Consider the following 7,981-nt stretch of genomic DNA (forward strand, 5'->3'; position numbering starts at 1 on the left):
TGTAAAACATGATACTTTGATAATTTTAAAGATTTATAATATTATAATTTATTTTTAAAAATCCATTAAGTAAAAAGATTAATATACTTAAATTAAACAATCTTTTAAGAAATAATATTATATATAATATTATTATAAAAATACTATATAATAAGGTGGGCATCCAGTCTGTGCGACCTTGGTGGAAAGACTGGAAGTGGTATCCTGCAACACCCTTCACTAGTTACAAGATCAACTTAGGATATCATTGGCTTTCTCCCCATCTTCCTATGGTGGAAACTCTCAACCAACGTTGGCATCTTCAGTCTTCTACTTATCATTGGACAATGTGATTTGACACTATCTAGCATGTTATCACTAAGCTAAAGATTTCCCATTTTGCTTGTGATTGTTGTTTCAAGGGCTTCCCCTTGGGTCGCAGCTCAAGCATATTGGTATTTTGGATCCACACTATCCTATATGTGGGCATCCCAAGTCTTTTTAACATATTTTTGGGTTTTGGAGGTGTGCTCAGAATTATTTGCATTAGATACTTGATTTTTTCAATCCCTTCAAGCCAGAACCCTTTTCTTGGCACATGATTGTGCTATGTGATTCCCCCAAGATCCCTAGGAACCAAATCTAGCATACTTTCAGGATGGAGATTTTGTTTACTTTATGGAAGGATAGGAATTGATGTAGTTCAAATCCAAATGTACCCCAAAATGAGGTGGTTCAAAAACTAGCAAACAAAAACACAACGAAAAATAAACAAGAGGAACAAGATTCAGATCTAGAGAGATAATATTTCATATATTCGAATCAAGAAGTTTACATCCAACATGCTCGACTGTATGACCTTCTGGGTTACGACCATTACAAAGAAGAATACATCTTTCAAAGAAGAAAAAATCTCCAGACTTAAATGCGAACATCTATCTTCAAGCTACTCCATGCTAAGACTCCTAAACTAAAATGACTTCCTCATACTTCTCTACATCTCCATGCTTGAACAATAATCCATCATCAAATCATAATAATAAAACTCTACCCAAGACCCCTTTAAATACTTACACAACCACAAGTTGGCATGTTACAAATTACCAAATAAATAAATCCTTACATTAAATGCATAACCAAGCCACAAGCCGACTCTCAACAAATATTAAATACCCATCACAAAATTAAATATGCTCAAGGTCGGGGCCCAAACTGGAACCAAACACAGACAACTTGGTTAAAGAAGGACCAAGACAAATACTGGCACTTGGCACATATAGGAACACTCGACACATGAAGGAACACTAGGCCAATACTGGATAACTCGGCCAACACTACAACTCAGCAAACATTGCATGCTTAGCTAACACTACAACCAACCAACTTGGCACTTGAAGAATTGCTCAATCGATACTGGTAGAATAAATGGGATAACATACTAACTAGTATGTTTACACGACGTCTAAAAACTTCAACTCAACAATGACTGAATAATTACTGGCACTCAACAATTGTTGTAACTCGACAACAACCAACAAAATCAATAGGATAATGCATGGATAGGATGCTCCTACATCAGACTACCAGGGTAAATAGAAAAGACCTTAAATTTTCTTGCATCAGACCCCCTAGATAAATAGAAAAATGTGTCCCACATTTTGGGTCCAAAAGAAAATTTTGTACTCAGCTTCATCTTCACAAAAGGTTTCCACTCCATGAAAAAAAAAAAATCAAATCTGAAAATCAACCATTTATGCTTCATCCATCCAAAAATTAGAATCTCATTCATCCAATCAACATACTCACTCAACTGAAAACCACAATGCTCCATTAGCAACTTATCATCACCATCATCCATAACAACATATGAACTCAGATCCATCATAGCAAAATCATATAAATCTATAATCCTAACAGTAAATGAATCCATATTAGGAACATGCAATAATAACCCTATGTCATTATTACTCATAATAGTATATATATTCATTCTTCTAGCAACATGTAGTTCATCAACATCATCAAAATCCACATTAGTAGTAACTTCCATATCCTTCAACATCTCAGTAGCAACACATAAGTTCAGACCCACATTAGCAACAACAACATCACATAAGTCCACATCAATAATATCTCTAAAACCCTCAACCATGTTACTAGGAAGTAAATCCATCTTCTTACCATGAGCAACATCTAGATCAATAACGTCCATAATATAATGAACATATAACTCTGAATTAACAACGACAATAACAGATAAGTCCTCAATCATATCCAATTCAACATTAACATCATCCTGAATAATAGAAACTTCTAATTCCTTACCAAAATAAGTTAAGTTCTCCTCTTCATCAATCTAATTGCGTACAACAGGATGCTCTGCAATTTCCATGTTAGATCTATCCATCTGCTCATGAAAACCAAAAGATACTTCATCCATTCCAACAAAATCATCATACACTTCCAAAATCTATCTTCTTCTCTTAATAATCTCTTTAACCAGCCAAACAACTTTCTTTTGAACCCTCAGATGCCAACTCAAATCAAACTCTTCCATATCATCAACCCTTTCATATAATTCATCCCAAAAAGAATCATATTCATTTTTGTCAACATCATTAAGATGTCTTCCACGGTGTTGCACTAACTCAATAGCCTCTACTCAGACTGCAAGTTTCCTCAACATGTTGAATAATTTTGGATCCGCATCTCTCCTTCCACAAACCATCTTTACACAACCAACAATCGAATGAAAAGTCCCCTACAAGTGCAAGACAAATCCATAGATCTACCACCCTACACCAAATTCACGAATGAGCTAGGACTTCCAAAATCAAAATCTTCTCAAATAAAATTCACCCAACCAAGGTCTTGCTACAAACTACCTCACACTTTGGTGATCTGTTTGCACACTCAAGAACAACTAAACTCTGATGCCAACTGATGCAATGTGAATCTAGATTTACCCCAAAATGAGGTGATCTAGAAACCAACAAATAAACACACAAAAAAAAATGAACAAGAGGAACAAGATTCATATCTAGAGAGATAATATTTCATATATTTGAATCAAGAAGTTTACATCCAACATTCCTAACTATATGGTCTTCCAAGTTACAGCCATTACAAAGAAGAATACATCTTTTAAAGAAGAACATATCTCCAAACTCAAATACAAACTTCTATCTCCAAGCTACTGTGTGCTAAGACTCCTCAATTAAATGATGTCCATGCTTGAATAATAATCCATCATCAAATCATCATAATAAGACTCTACCCAAGACCCCTCTAAATACTTGCACTAACACAAGTTGGGCTGTTACAAATTACCAACTAAATCAATCCTTACATTAAATTCATAACCAAGCCACAAGTCAACTCTCAACAAATATTAAATACCCATCACAAAATTAAATATGTGTAAGGTCGGCCTAAATTGGAACTAGACACAGACAACTCGGTCAAAGAAGGACCAAGACAAATACTGGCACTAGGCACATAAAGGAACACACGACACATAAAGAAAAACTTGGCCAATACTAGATAACTTGACCAACATTGCAGCTCTGCAAGCACTGCATGCTCAGCTAACACTACAACTGACCAACTTGACACTTGAAGGATCGCTTGATCAATACTAGTAGAATATATGGGATAACACACTAACCAATATGTTAAAATGACATTAGAAAAATTCAACTCAGCAATGACTAAATAATTACTAGCACTTGATCATTGTTATAACTCGACAACAACCAACAAAATTAGCAAGATAATGTGACGGCCAGGATGCTCCTGCATCAGACTACCAATGTTAATAGAAAAGGACCTCAGATACTTCTGCATCAGGAATGTTGTTCTTTTCACTCACAATGCTTTTGATATCAATGTTACTATGTACACTAAAGCATACATTTGTAATAATATCATGTTGTAGATTCAGGTCCAAGCCAATAAGGTGGCTCTAGAGGTGGACCACCTTCAAGAATTTCTGAATCACTAAGGTAACACACCTTGCATGGTCACTAGAGTGCATCCTGACTCCTCAGTTGATCATACTTTTCCTAGGGCCTCCATTATGGTCACAGTTCTTCTGTTCATCACTCGCATACAATGTACTCGCAAGCTCCCTGCCACCACTCCCCTAGTGGTGGCGATGATGGTTGGTGGCACCACTTGACTTCTCCATCTTGTTGCGACTTTGACTAGTCCCCAGTTCTTGTGGCTCCCCCTCTTGTTGCTCCTCCTAGTGCTATTAGCTCCAAATACTTATTGTTATCTTTATCATAAAAGGGATAAGATTTCAATTTTCTTCATTATCCAATTAGTGCTATTAGCTCCAAATGGCCTTTTTGCCTTAATCACCTTTAAGAAATTATTATTAAAAGAGTTTCAGAAAAAGGAAAAAAATTAAAAATATGTGTACTATTAGTTAATCACACATTTCCTAATAGTCAATTTGTTTTTATTTTATTTTCATTGGTGATTGGATCTTTTGTACACAACTATTAAGACATTTCATTAAGACTACTAGGATATTTGGCCACAAGTAGTGGAATTTGTGAATGAGAAACTATCGATGCAAGAACATAGCAGGTATTAGATGATATTTTTAAAATGTTCCTTTTTGACTACTTGACTTTCAACTATTGTAATAGAGAGATCTGTGATACCTAGAAGTCAAAGCCTTGGCTTAAAGCTATTAACAAACACATACATACCATACTTCTTACACTCACCAAGTTTTAGCAAGTTGTGAGTCAAATTACCCCTATTGAGTCCCAAGAGTTCTGACTCAGACTCATTTGCATGAGGAAAGTGACTCATTGTGTCTCATTAAAGTTTTCGGTCGATATGTTGCTCATTGAGTCCTAATGACAAAGGTTAACCAACAAACTTGACATGCTCACCAATAAAAAAAAGTAAACAAAATTTAAGTTTTGTTTACTATTTTTTTGTTATATTTCTTCCATGCAACCCTAAAAAGCATCCCATTTCATTATATTGAGAAGAAGAGAGAAGTCTAAGATAGGAAGAAAAATAAGAGTTTATAGGTTTCCAAAAAATAGGGAGGAAGAGCTAAAAATCTTCCACATATCACTTTTGGGGCTTTATTATACTTGCATTTAGAGCATCAAGTAGCCCATAGAAACAATTCCAAAGACATCTCATCTCATTTCAAAGAGGTAAGTATTTTATTTATTTTTGAAAAAAGAGGGGTAAAAACTTTATTGAACTTTAGAACCAAAAATTACAAAACAACAAAGGGCCAAAGCCCTAGGAACCACCAGAGACCACAAAAAAGACACTAACTATATCATCTCTCCTTAATTCCACTTATATCCTCTGCTAGAATCCTCTCCAAGTCCTAACATAACTCACATGGCATCTGCTCCCATTCATCAATCGTTCCACCATCTATATTTCCAGACGACCATTTTGCCAGGCTATCAGCCACCCTATTCCACTCCCTTTGAATATGGGCATAAGACACTGAATCCATCCCAGAGCTAACCTATAAAATTTACTGCACTATCATAGACAACTTCCAACTAACATCTGAAATCTTCCTCTCAAGGAGAAGATTAACCAAAACCTGAGAGTCAGATTCACAAATCACCTTACGCCACCCTAGAGCATAAGCTTGCTTCAAAGCATATATGATAGCCAAACCTTCCATCCTATTAATAGCCTACATCCCTTTATTGATTGAAAAAATAAAAACCACTGATCTAGAAGAATCCCTACCAATCCCACCAATCCTAACCAGACCTAGATTTCCCCTGGAAGAACCATCTATATTAATCTTCAAAAAACTAGCAAGAAGGGGCAGCCATTTCCCCATCCTTTGAATTTTTTCCCTTGTACTTCTACCTCTCCTAACACAGGCTGATGGTGAAGATATCCCCTATATTCTAAACCTATCAACCATCTCAGCATCACCTTTCTCAAGCAGTAACACTATCTCACTCTTAGCTATAACAGTATCCTAAATCATTCCCATAGTTTTATTCCAAACATATTGAATCCCCAATATTTCCCCCTGAAAGATTCTTTGATTCCATTCCAACCAGACTTTCCATAGCAAAAAGATAGGTCTAGCATACCAAACATCTTGCAAGAAGGGAACCAAGGATGGGGGCCTCCCTAGGATCATCCAAAATTCTTCTGCCATAGCTATAAGGTGAAAGAATGGTGGAAGAACAAATGTGGAGAGTCTTCCTCCTCACTACTGCAAAGAACACACCTCAAAGGGCCAAAAAAACCCCTCTTGCGGATATTGTCCTAAGTCAAGCATCTATTCTAGACCAAAGTCCAAATAATGCAATTACATTTTGGCCAATAAAATTTATTCTAAACTTTCTTCTACCATTGAACCTCCCCCCCCCCACAAGTTGTTGGGAGAGAAACTCTTGATATCCAGAAGAAACAGTGTAAGCACCCTTGGGATTAGGGGACCAAGCCAACACATCATCATCCATAAGGGCACTACAGTTTTAGCTAGAAAGAATGTACTAAAGCTCATCGTGCTCCACTTCCAAACTGAAAATAGGCCATTCCTTCGGGTTCTTCCACCTTGCCTCCACCAATTGCCTCTAGAGGGAAAAAGACTTAAAGTCGCACACCCTTGACCATCCAGCATCACAAAACCTCTAGGACAATATACAAAAATGAGGATATTGAATAACCAAGGGAGGGTAACCATCTCAAGCATCATGCCAAAAATGAGCCTCTAACCCACCCTTATAGATCTAGAATAGGCCACCCTTAATGAGCACAACCCCTTTCTTGAGAGTATTCCAAATCACTGAACCCTTCCCATTCAAGCTATATCGAGGGATATCTTTCTGGGGGATCCTTAGAAAGTACTTTTGAGTCAAAATTCTAGCCCATACCCACTCCTATTCCACACACCATCACCAATACAATTCTAAAGCTAAATCGGTTAGCACTGATTGTCGTAATCCAAGACCACCAAACTATTTAGGGCTACATACAATCTCCCATTTGATAAGACTCTACTTAGTTGAAGATAAATTGCTAGCCCATAAAAACTGTCTTCCTAAGGAATCTAGTTCCCTAACAAAGCTCATCGACGCCACCTGAATCATACTCCTATAGAGAGGAAGAGCCTGAACCATAGATTGGAGTAGCTAAACCTAACCAGCAAAGGATAGCCAGCGATGGGTCCAATGAGTAACTCTGACACTGAACTTATCTAGAATGACGTGCCAAGAATCCCTAGACTGCTTGCCACCTGAGATAGGAATCCCAAGGTAGAGCAAGGGAAGACTCCCAATTTGGAATCTGAGAATATGAGTGACTCTCCTTTGAATAGATAGCAGAGTGTTAAAGAAAAAAATGTAAGACTTTCCCTCGTTAATCAACTGGCCTAAAGCAACAAGATAAACATCTAGCATCTTATGCATATTAGAAGCCTCCTGAATGATAATCATGCCTATCAAATCCATATCATCCACAAACTATAGGTTTGATTGCATAGGAAGGCCTCCTCCCCATTTCTAGCTTGAATGAAGCCCCTTTCTACATTCCTTTTTATCAATCGTCCCAAACCTTCCACCAAAAGAAGAAACAAGTAAGGAGAGAGGGGGTCACCTTGCCGTAAACCCCGAGAGGCACGAAAAAGATTAGAATGCTCCCCATTAATCAAAACTAAGAAAGAAGTTGAATTCACACAACTCATAACCCAACGCATCCATTCCTTCTCAAAACCAAAGGCTCCCAAAACCTTTTGGAGGAATGACCAACGAACTTTATCATAAGCGTTAGCCATGTCTAGCTTGATGAACATAGCCTTCTCTTTAGAGTTTGCCATAGAATGAATAGTCTCAGTAGCCACAACCACCCCATCCAAGATCTGGCGACCTGCCACAACGCCACTTTGTTCTTTAGAAATTAGCAATGGAAGCCACTTTTTTAACCTGTCAGCAATCGACTTAGATATAATTTTATAAATAACATTGCAAAGAGAGATAGGGTG

The sequence above is a fragment of the Cupressus sempervirens genome, chromosome 7 (genome assembly GCF_028749045.1).
Source record: "Cupressus sempervirens isolate cs-2001-9-10 chromosome 7, ASM2874904v1, whole genome shotgun sequence".
Taxonomy (NCBI): Eukaryota; Viridiplantae; Streptophyta; class Pinopsida; order Cupressales; family Cupressaceae; genus Cupressus; species Cupressus sempervirens.